Consider the following 12,792-nt stretch of genomic DNA (forward strand, 5'->3'; position numbering starts at 1 on the left):
AGAGGGAAAAGGGAAAGGGAGCACAGACACTAGAGAAAGGGAGGAATGGAGACCTCCTAGTCTGGTCTAGCGTCACCCTGTCTCAACTATTGTCCCTATATTACCTCAGCAGTCGCCGCACACGTGCCTTGCCCCACTCAACCTGGCGTATGGTTAGGGATGGAAGGAGATGAGCAATAGTCAACCTCCACTAAACTCTATAGACAACAAGGGTGGACAAAACAGGGGAAATGGCTTAGCTTTAGATGAACTCCAAATAAGCACATGACCTCAGGCTCCAGAGAGGACGAAGTACTGCTCCTGCTAGGCTTCACAAGTAGAAATGGATATAGCCGGCAACTCCCTCTGACACACCAGGTATATACAGTGGATACAGAAAGTATTCAGACCCCTTTAAATTTTTCACTCTTTGTTTCATTGCAGCCATTTGGTAATTTCTAAAAAGTTCTTTTTTTTTTCTCATTAAAGTAAACTCTGCACCCCATCTTGACTGAAAAAAAACAGAAATGTAGAAATGTTTGCAAATTTATTAAAGAAAAACTGAAATATCACATGGTCATAAGTATTCAGACCCTTTGCTCATACACTCATATTTAAGTCACATGCTCTCCATTTCCTTGTGATCCTCCTTGAGATGGTTCTACTCCTTCATTGGAGTCCAGCTGTGTTTAATTAAATTGATAGGACTTGATTTGGAAGGGCACACACCTGTCTATATAAGACCTCACAGCTCACAGTGCATGTCAGACCAAATGAGAATCATGAGCTCAAAGGAACTGCCCAAGGAGCTCAGAAATAGAATTGTGGCAAGGCACAGATCTGGCCAGGGTTACAAAAGAATTTCTGCATTACTCAAGGTTCCTAAGATCACAGTAGCCTCCATAATCCTTAAATGAAAGAAGTTTGGGACCACCAGAAGTCTTCCTAGACCTGGCCGTCCAGCCATACTGAGCAAGCGTGGGAGAAGAGCCTTGGTGAGAGGGGTAAAGAAGAACCTCAAGATCACTGTGGCTGAGCTCCAGAGATGCAATAGGGAGATGGGAGAAAGTTCCACAAAGTCAACTATCACTGCAGCCCTCCACCAGTCGGGACTTTATGGCAGAGTGGCCCAACGGAAGCCTCTCCTCAGTGCAAGACATATCAAAGCCCGCATAGAGTTTGCTCAAAAACACATGAAGGACACCCTGACTATGAGAAATAAGATTCTCTGGTCTGATGAGATGAAGATAGAACTTTTTGGTGATAATTCTAAGCGGTATGTATGGAGAAAACCAGGCACTACTCATCACCTGCCCAATACAATCCCAACAGTGAAACATGGTGGTGGCAGCATCATGCTATGGGGGTGTTGTTCACGTGCAGGGACAGGACTACTGGTTGCAATTGAAGGAAACATGAATGCGGCCAAGTACAGCGATATCCTGGATGAAAACCTCTTCCAGAGTGCTCTGGACCTCAGACTTGGCCGAAGGTTCACCTTCCAACAAAACAATTACCCTAAGCACACAGCTAAAATAACAAAAGAGTGGCTTCAGAACAACTATGTGACCATTCTTGACTAGCCCAGCCAGAGCCCTGACCTAAACCCAATTGAGCATCTCTGGAGAGACCAGAAAATGGCTGTCCACCAACGTTCACCATCCAACCTGACGGAACTGGAGACGATCTGCAAGGAAGAATGGCAGAGAATCCCCAAATCAAGGTGTGAAAAACTTGTTGCATCATTCCCAAGAAGATTCATGGCTGTGCTAGCTCAAAAGGACGCTTCTACTCATTACTGAGCAAAGGGTCTGAATACTTATGACCATGTGATATTTCAGTTTTTCTTTTTAATAAATTTGCTGAAATTTCTACATTTGTTTTTTTTTCAGTCAAGATGGTGTGCAGAGTGTACTTTAATGAGAAAAAAATTGAACTTTTTAAAATTTACCAAATGGTTGCAATGAAACAAAGAGTGAAAAATTTAAAGGGGTCTCAATACTTTCCGTACCCTCTGTATACACCCAGGCCAGAAAGCTAATTAGCAAGACGAAGGTAGCCACTCGGTCCTAAAGACAGCCTCTTATCTAAGAAACTGTCTGCAATGCCAAACGTAGAGATCTCCTGCAACCCACTGCAAGGCGACTGTCACCTCTGACACACCCGTGACAGTCCCAGCCCCCCCCCTCCCCCTCCCCTATACGAGTGGCCTCCGGACAGTCAGGACCGGGTCTCTCAGGAAAAGGTGTGGAATGAGCAAACCAATCTGGACGCGTTCACCTCTGACGTTGAAACCCTCATCCTCTCTTCTGGACCATAGCCTTTCCAGTGCACCAAGTATTGTAGAGAACGACATTGGAGATGAGAATCTACAATCCTCGATTACCATCATCCATTACGGAGGGCGATGGTAGAGGTGAGTGCTCAAGACGTTCCACATAACTTTTGAGTAAGGACCTGTGGAACACATTGTGGACCTTAAGGGCCTGAGGAAGTTCAAGATGAAACGCTGCTGGGTTAATGACGGCGGTTATTTTATAGGGACCAATAAACCTAAGTTCCAGCTTCCAAGAAGGAACTTTCAATCTCAATATCAATATTCCTGGTAGACACAATGTCATTCACATTCAGGTCCAGACCTAGCAAGCGTTTTATGTCAACAATACGTTTATACCTGTCTCCCATGGTCTTTAATTTACACAGAACATCCTGCCATACCGAGGAGAGCGACGTAGCAAACCGTTCCTCCTCAGTAACTCCTGAAGCTCCTCCCCCACTGAAGGTATCAAACTGTGGATGATAACCGTATGCACCGAAGAACGATGACCCGCCAGTGGATTCTTAATGATGATTATGGATGGCAAATTCTGCCAGCGGTAATTAGGATGCCCAATCCTCCTGATTTTCAGAGACGAAACACCTGAGGGATGTCTCCAAGTTCTGATTGACACGTTCGGTTTGACCATTTGACTGAGGGTGGAAGGCAGAGGAAAAGGACAGCTGCACCCCCCAGTCAAGAACAGAATGCCTTCCAGAGCTTGGAAACAAACTGGGTCCCCCGATCAGACACCACATCGGAGAGATCCCTGTGAAGCTTCACAATCTCATTTATGAACACTTGAGGAAGTGTCTTGGCATTGGAAAGTGCAGGTAATGCGACGAAGTGAACCATTTTACTGTAGGTCAATAATAACATCCATGGACAAGTGTTAGGGATATGTAGCGGAAGAAGAGTACCAGACGGATGGGTGTGCGAAACCTTAGAACGGACGCAAATACTACAAGCAGCTACGTGTTCAATCACATCCCGATGCAACCCCAGCCACCAAAAACGATGAGAGAGGTCGTCCGCGATTGCCTTACCACCTGGATGCCCAGCAAGCACAGAGTTATGATGTTCCTTGATTACTTTGCGGCGCAGATCAGATCAGAAGGGCAGGTGGCAGGGGCGTCCCCTCTGAGCCTCCAACACCTCACCCTCCAGTTCAGGATAAAGAGCCGAAATGAAAGCGCATGGACGCCATTTACCAGGGAACGAACCCTGAGACAACACAGCCCCAACCCCGACATCCGAAGCATCAACCTCCACAATAAAGGGTTGACTGAGTTATAGGTGCAGTGGCAAAATAATTCTTTAAGGAAGAAAAAGCCTGGAGGGAAGCATCCGACCATTTGGAAAAATCAGACCCATTCTTAGTCATGTCAGTAAGGGGTTTCACTATAACAGAGTAATTTTGGATGAATTTCCTGTAAAAATTAGTAAAGCCCAGAAAACGTTGTAGAGCTTTCAGGTTCTCGGGACGTTCCCAGTCAAGAACTGCACGGATCTTCTCTGGATCCATCCTAAAACCTTAAAATGACAACAAGTACCCCAAAAGCTGCACCTCCTGAACAGCGAAAACATATCTTTCTAGTTTGGCATAAAGTTTGTTATCCCTTAATATCTGGATCACCTGCTTAACATGGCCCCGATGTGTCTCAAAATCAGGTGACTAAACCAAAATATCGTCCAGATAGACCACCACAAACCTCCCCACCAAATGATGGAAAATATCATTTATGAAATGCTGGAATACCGCAGGTGCATTGGTCAAACCAAAAGGCATAACCAGACTCTCGAAATGCCCTTCCTTTCCTATTGAACGCTGTTTTCCATTTGTCCCCTTCTCTGATTCTAACCAGATTGTAGGCTCCCCTTAAATCCAACTTGGAGAATACTTTAGCTCCCACAACCTGGCTGAACAAATCAGGAATCAGAGGAAGAGGATATGGATCACGGATGGTAATTTGATTTAATTCCCGGAAATCTAAAAAGGGACGTAGACCGCCATCTTTTTTCTTCACAAAGAAGAACTCTGCCGCCATGGGCGAAGATGAGCGTCTGATAGGTCCCTTCTCCAGACTTTTCACAATGAAATCCTTCATGGCTTGTCTTTCAGGGCCAGAAAGATTATACAGTCTGGACTTCGGTAGTTTAGCTCCGGGGGTCAGGTTAATAGGACAGTCATAAGCACAATGAGGAGGCAAATCCTGACACCCCTTCTCAGAAAAAACGTCCTCAAAACCAGACAGAAAAGCAGGTAATATTTCCGTAGAGACAGTAGAAATGGAAATATCTAGACCGTTCTCATGGTAGTAATCTCCCCACTCAATAATCTCTCTGGCTTGCCAATCTACCAAAGGTATACCCAAGACAATCGGAGTAGGAAGATTGTCCAGGACATAGCAAGGGATGATTTCACAATGAACTGACCCCACCCTCAGTTTTACATTATGTACAATCTGAGTAAAAGCTTTCTGTGCAAGTGGCGCCGAGTCAATGGCAAAGATGGGAATAGGTTCAGCTAAGGCACCGCAAGCCAGACCATGAGTTTTCACAAACTCAGCATCAACCATGCTGACTCCGGCTTCACTGTCTACAAACACAGAATTTTTTTCTGTTTTGCTCTCTAGAGCCACCTTTGCTGTCAGGACAAAGCGGGAACTGCAGATTGGCCACAAATGCACCCCTTGTTTATCCAACTCCAGACTACCGAGAGTGAAGAGTCTCCTTTTGTTTAGGAATTGAAGGACCGGTCCCAACAAAGTGTCCTTTTTTCCCACAAAAAAACAAATGCCTTTTTTCTTGCGAATCTCTGGAGAGATGTATGATGTAGAGACACCCCCTAACTGCATGGGTTCCTCCACCTTCCCCGTACTGGTTCACCACCAGACCGCTCCCCTGGCAGAGGTACACAGCCCCGGCAAGAAGGCCCTGAAGAAGGTGGTCGCACCAGTCTATCCTGAAGGCGTCTATCAAGACTTATGGTCAAAGACATGGCAGCCTCCAAGGACTGAGGAGTTTCATATACAGCCAAGGCATCTTTCAACCTTTCAGTAAGCCCCTCACAAAATTGACTTTTAAGGGCTGAGTCATTCCATTTGAAATCCGTTGCCCATCTACGGAATTCCGAACTGTATGTTTCTACTGACCGAATCCCCTGCTGAAGGCGACGTAGCCTAGACTCCGCCAAGGCGACTCTGTCAGGGTCATCATAGATGAGGGCCAGAGCTCCGAAAAACCCCTCCACAGATTGGAGACGGAGTCCTGCGGTAACTAAAACGCCCATGACTGAGGATCGTCCTGAAATAGAGAGATCACAATACCAACCCGTTGCTCCTGATTACCGGAGGAGTAGGGACGAAGTTTAAAATACAATTTGCATGCCTCCTTAAACACAAACTTGTCCCTACCTCCTGAAAACCTGTGCAGGAGGGCAACCTTGGGTTCAGGCTGCACATGCCTACCTGCTGAGACCCCCACATTAGCGACCTGTAACCGCTGATGTTGCTGCTCTACCTCACTGCTGAGGTCTTTCACCTCCAGAGACAGACAGTGGAACTGCTCTGCAACTGAACCCATACCAAAGTACCAAAGGAAGAAAGGAAAAAAACAAAAGGTGCACACCCAAAAACACACACAAAAAAAAATCAAAATGTCAGTTCCCTTTTTTTTTTTCCTTAAAAAAAACGTGCTCGGCCGGCTATAATGGGAAAGAGGGGGAAGTGGAGATCTCCTGGTCTGATCTGGCGTCACCCTGTCTCAACTATCGTCCCTTTATTGCTTCCTCAGCAGTTGCCGCACGCGTACCTCGCCTTACTCTCCCTGGCGTATGGCTACGGCTAGGGATGGAAGGAGATGAGCACTAGTCAACCTCCACTAAACTCTATAGACAACAAGGGTGGACAAAACAGGGGAAATGGCTTAGCTTTAGATGAACTCCAAATAAGCACACGACCTCAAGCTCCAGAGAGGACGAAGTACTGCTCCTGCTAAGCTTCACAAGTAGAAATGGATATAGCCGACGACTCCCTCTCAGACACACCAGGTATATATACACCCAGGCCAGAGAGCTAATTAGCAAGAAAGAGGTTGCCGCCTGGTCCTAAAGACAGCCTCTTATCTAAGACACTGTCTGCAATGCCAAACGTAGAGCTCTCCTGCAACCCACTGCAGGGCGACTGTCTGTCACCTCTAGCACACTCGTGACAGGTGGATTAGTCATGTAGCAGAGTTTAGGATAGATTAAAGGGGTATGAGAGTGTAAGAATGGAGGCCACAGAGCAGGAGGTTGCAGTACTCAAGGGGGGAGATGATGAGGGTATGCACTAGTGTTATTGCAGATTCTTGGTTAAGGAATGTGCAGATCCGTGAAATATATTCTCTGAATATACCTTGTTCTCTTATGTACTAAAATAAAATGTTAGACCTAAAATGTTATTTTAGGTCTACATTTTTTAATGCAGTCAGAATTCAGAAGAATTGAAATAATGTCACTTGGTACAATAACCGGAGAAGAACTCATGCTCATGAATAGAGCGACTCATGCTTCTGACAATTCTTGCTTCTTGATAACCATTAAACATCTTCAAATCTGGCCTAATGAATGTTTGACATTTCAGCTTGAGTCTCTGGAAACAAGTAGTAGACGTGCAGACATGGTACCCTTTTTGGACCTTTTTTACCGTCACTTTTGACAGCACCAAGAGACAGAGACTTTCTCCTAGCAGTACACACTTTCATTTATTAAAAGACAGAGTCCTCCCTCCTTTTCCCAGTGGCTTAATGTCCTTATATAAGAAAATCTATATATTCCATGTGATAGCATGAGAATAGGTAGGGGTAGTTTCAGTGTCTTAGATTACTTATTGAATCACTCTGGACATTGGAGCGCAAGAGGGATGTCTGGTTGTACTACATCGAAGATTATTTTTACATGGGTGCTCAGTAGTGATGAGCAAGCACTAAAATGCTCGGGTACTCGTTGCTCGGGTTGAGCAAATTGGAATGCTTCGGTCCGACTAACAAGCCCAATGTAAGTCTATGGGAAACGCTAGCATTTTTCCGGCAGTCTGCAGAGATCCTAACAATTGCCCAAATCGATGGGAACAGTATTCAAATGACATGGAAACAGCATGGGGAAGACCCCTGCAAGCATTTCTGACTCCCAGGTCACTGCTGTCAACAATGTTGTCAGAGTATTATGCCACTTTTACAGACTCAAAATAAAACATACAAAAACTAAACCAAAATGGATTTTGCTGGGAAAAATTGTTAAGGAACATCCTTTCCAGGGTAATGACTTGTATATGAGGCAAAATAAATACCCCAAAACAAAAATACTCTTCCTCACCTTGAACTATGTTCACATATAGCCTTTTTGATGCATTTTTTGTACTTTTGCATTGCTTTCGACGGTGGAAAATACATTCACCGGTAAATGTAATTTTAACATTTTACTACCTTATCTGGCCATGTGGTGTGTGACACATCATCAGACACATCCTGTTTAATTTATGAAGGAAAGTCTCTGAAAGTCACAAAGACTATTTTTATATGGCCATCAGGCGGCCCTTATAATTCTTAAAGGGCCAGCAGTTGGATATGCTTTGTTGTTCTCATTATTAAAGAGTGGGTCTCCTATACTGTTATTGCGTATACTTTTACTGCAAGGGCAGCCAAAAATTTGGACGCACCCCAATACCCCTTTTGAAGAGACATGGAGGAGAGGGCCTCAGTAAAAAAAAAAAAAAAAAAGTTCCCATTATAAAGGAGTGGGTCTCCTATAGTGGTAATGCCCATGCAGTGACTACAACGGCTTCCAAAATTTATGAAAAACCCCAATAACAATTTAAAGACACAGAGCTGTGCCACAGTAATGACATGTTCCCATTAGAAAGAAGCTGGTCTGCTATACAGTTATTGGGTATGGAGTGAGTTACAGCGGCTGCCAAAAATTTGGAGGCACTCCAATGTCCCTTGAAAGAGACGAAGAGGTTGGAGGGCCTCCTGAAAACAATGTTCCCATTATTAGGAAGTGGGTCTCCCATGCTGTTTGCCAATGCAGTGATTGCAACGGCTGCCAAAAATTTGGAGGAACTACAATGTCCCTTGCAAGAGACGTAGATATGGTGGTGATATGTTGGTGGAGGATAAGGAGGCAGACAAGAGCAAATAGACAAAGTCAGGAAGCATATACCCATGTCTGGGTGTGAAGATAGAGGTGCATGGGAATAGAGTTAGACCTTCCAAAAAAACCCACTGTATTTGAGTTTCTTACGCTGCTATCATTTGGTGGTGTTGAGAAGTCTGGCCCAATCCAGCCCTTGTTCATTTTTATAAGAGTCAGCCGGTCAGCATTTTCAGTTGACAGGCGGATGCGCCTATCGGTTATAATTCCACTGGCGGCACTAAAAACCCACTCTGACAAAACGCTAGCCGCAGGGCAGGCCAGGACCTCCAAGGTGTAGAGAGCCAGTTCATGCTACGTGTCCAGCTTAGATACCCAATAATTATAAGGCACAGAGGAATCATGGAGGACTTTGGTACGGTCGGCAAGGTACTCCCTCACCATGTTCTGAAACGTTTCCCTCCTTTTGAGAGTCCCCGCGCCTCAGGGCCTGTGCGATGGGAGGGTCTGAGAAAACTGTCCCAGAACTTTGACAGTGTTTCTGTTAGAACCCTCCTATTTGTTTTTTTCCATCTTGTGTTTTGCGGTCACGTGACCATCTGCCTTTATATTCCAGCTCCTCCCTTGTGGCTGTGCTGGACTTTAGTGTTTGACTGTTTCTCTAGCCTGATGCTTCAGGTGTCTTTCTCTGTCAAGTTCGCTTGGTCCTCTGGGACCTATAGTACATTTTATCAGTTTGTCTTTTTGTGTTCTGCAACAACTTCTCTGTTTAGGAGGTGTCACATTTTTTGTCCCAGTCCTCAGTTCTTTTAGGGACCCCTCCCTTAATTCTATATGTCTTCGTTCAGACTAGCCGAGGACTAAGGCGGGTCTGTTCACTAGGAACAGATAGCCCGCTTCATCGTAGGGATTCAGCTTAGTCTTACTGTAGGGACAGCTTTCCCCTATCTTTCCTTAGTACATGTTGCAGATCATAACAGCAAGTCCAGCCCAAAAAAAACTAAAAGGAAAGAAATTCAGGGATCAGTATGGTTTCCGTCCAGGAGTTGGCTCAACGCCTGCAGGGATTGTCTCTGGAGGTGGCCGAGCTTCAGCAACACGTGAGTAGCTGTCCTGGAGCGCATTTTGTCGAACCCAAGGTAGGACTGGCTGATGTTTTTATGGTAAACAGCAAGATTTTTTTTCCTTAAAAAATGCTTGTTTGTTATATTTTCGTTTGAGACCAAGGTCCTCTGGGAATGAATCACAGCGCATTGGTTTTATTATGTCACTTTTGCGCAATGAACCACAGGGGTGTCCCTTTTCTCTCCAGCCTAATGATCCGTGTTTAAGGTCTGCTGAAGAATTTTTTTCTGCTATGGGGCTATTATATGATGATACTGATAGAATCTCATCTGCTGAATCAGAACTCAGACGTTTGAATTAGGGGTCAGATGATGTTGAAAATTATTGCACACACTTCAGGAGATGGGCTTCAGAAGTTAAGTGGAATGATCCTGCGCTGAGATGTTTATTTCTCGCTGGTCTGAGTGAAAGGATTAAGGATTTGCTAATTGCATTCCCTGCACCTGAGACTCTGCAGGATGCTATGCAGTTAGCTGTTTGTATAGACAGGAGACTGAGGTGCAGGCTCAATGAGGTAAAGACTTCTGTAATGTCAGGTCCTAGTCCCCAGAAATCTGCTCAGTTGGCGGAGAACCGATGGCGGTTGGGGCGATGTCACTCACCTCTCAGGAAAGAGACCGGAGGTTCGCCGAGGGATTGTGTCTTTATTGTGGTAAAGCTGACCATTTGATTAAGTATTGTGAACGTCGTTTAGGTAAAGAAAAAAAAAAAAGGTCAGTTACGCCCGTATAGTTTTACGCTCTGCTGGAGTATTTCTTTCTGGGAGTACTACTCTGCAGGGAGATTTGATTGAATTTCAGGTATTTGTGGATTGTGGTTCAACACTTAATGTGATTGATAAAGGGTTTTTGGAAAACCTTAAATTGAGATCCAAATCTTTGTCATCACCTATTTCTGTGATTGCAATTGATAACACTCCTTTGAAATGTATTACTCACAAGATTGCTTCATTTCCCCTCACTATCAATGGAGTTCACCAAGAAATTTTGGACTTGGTTGTTTTAGATAATTTACCCTCTCTGTTCTAGGATTGCCTTGGTTAAAACTGCACAATCCTTTATTGGACTGGTCTACTAATATGATAGTCTTGGAGTCCGAAGTGCTATGATAAATGTTGTAATGGTTGCATTGCGGCTGTGGAAAAAGGGGTATTACCTGTACTTATTCAAGATTTTTGGAGGGTTTTTTCGGAGGAGTTGTCGCAAGTTTTACCTCCTCATAGGGATTATGATTGCTCCATTGAGTTTGTTCCGGGAGCTACTCTTCCCAAGAGTCGCTTGTTTAATCTGACTATCCCTGAAAGGAAGGCCTTGGAGGAGTACATACAGACTAGCCTGGCTGCTGGTCACATTAGACCTTCTAAGTCGCCTGTGGCAGTTGGATTTTTCTTTGTTAAAAAAAAGGACGGCGGTTTACGTCAATGTCTGGATTTTCGTGAAATTAATAAGATTACCGTACGCAATTCCTACCCATTGCCGTTAATTCCTGACTTGTTTAACCAGTTAGTGGGGGCCAATTGGTTCTCCAAAATTGATCTCCGGGGGGCATACAATTTGTTACGAGTGAAGGAGGGTGATGAATGGAAAGCTGCTTTTAACACTCTGGTAGGTCATTTTGAGAATCTGGTGATGCCTTTTGGTCTTACCAATGCACCTGTATTTTTTCAGAACCTTATTAATGACATCCTGAGACCTTTGATTGGTATGAATGTGGTTGTGTATTTGGTTGACATTTTGATTTATTCACCAGATCTAGAGTCCCATTGGCAGAGTGTACGTGAAGTTTTTCAGTTATTGAGTGACAATTCACTCTTTGCTAAGCTGGAGAAATGTGAGTTTGCTGTGCAGAGAATTAGTTTTTTGGGCTACATTGTCTCCAGCGAGGGCTTTGAGATGGACCCTGTGAACGTTCAGGTTGTGCAGAAATGGCCTAGGCCTATTGGTTTGAAATCTATAGAGATTTTTGGGTTTTGCCAATTATTACAGGAAATTCATTAAGAATTTTTCTGTAATTGTTAAACCTCTAACCGATCTCACCAGGAAAGGTGCGAATACGGCCCAGTGGACTGCTGAGGCCATCGAAGCGTTTGAGTATCTCAAGGAGAGGTTCAATTCTGCCCCTATCCTTATGCAACCTGATGAGACCGAGCCTTTTTTGGTCGAGGTCGATGCTTCATCGGTGGGGGTCGGAGCAGTTTTGTCTCAGGAGAACAAGGGTGGAGTACATCCTTGTGCCTTCTTTTCGAAAAAAAATTCGGAAACCGAACTGAATTATGATTTTGGAAATCGGGAGTTGCTGGCTATTAAACTTGCATTTGAACATTGGCGTCATTTTTTGGAAGGCGCTAGATTTCCTATTAAGGTTTTCACAGATCATAAGAATTTGATCTATCTGGATGCTGCCAAGCGCTTGAATGCCCGTCAAGCTAGGTGGGCACTTTTTTTTTTTCTCGGTTTCATTTTTCTGTTACCTATATCCCTGGTACTAAGAATGTTAAAGCCGATGCTTTATCTCGCAGCTTCTCTCTTGCGGTCGGTGCCGAGGAGGAGGAAAGCATTTTACAGAAAAGAGTTGTGGTGGCGGCATTGGACTCCGTTTTGGAGGATGAGATTCTGAAAGCTCAAGATGATGCGCCATCTAACACTCCCCATGGGAGGTTGTTCGTGCCTAGAGCCTTTAGGAGAGGTTTGTTTGTGGAGTGTCATGAGTCTCGGTTGGCAGGTCATCCAGGAATTTCTGAGACTAAGAGACTTATCAGTCGCAGTTTTTGGTGGCCTGGATGGCAGAAGGAAGTCATCAAGTGGGTGCGTCAGTATACTGTGTGTGCTAGGTCAAAGGCTTCACATGCTCCTGCTGCGGGGATGCTTTGCCCTCTGGAGGTTCCTAGTGCGCCTTGGAAGCATCTCACAATGGATTTTATTACTGATCTGCCTGTGTCCGAGGGTTTTACTGTCATCTGGGTGGTCGTGGACCGTTTTAGTAAGATATGTCATTTGTTTCCATTCATTAAGTTGCCCTGCGCCAAGACACTCGCTAAGGCGTTTGTTAAGGAGATTGTCAAGCTCCATGGCGTTTCCACGGATATTGTTTCTGATAAAGGACCTCAGTTTGTGGCTGCTTTTGGCATGCTTTTTGTGACAGATTGGGAGTCCATTTGTCATTTTCGTCTGGTTATCATCCTGAGTCGAATGGACAGACTGAAAGAAAGAACCAGGATGTTGAACAGTTTTTGCGTTGT

Source organism: Phyllobates terribilis, unplaced genomic scaffold (genome assembly GCF_046119375.1).
Source record: "Phyllobates terribilis strain yellow unplaced genomic scaffold, ASM4611937v1 Scaffold_9__5_contigs__length_417890890, whole genome shotgun sequence".
NCBI classification, from domain to species: domain Eukaryota; kingdom Metazoa; phylum Chordata; class Amphibia; order Anura; family Dendrobatidae; genus Phyllobates; species Phyllobates terribilis.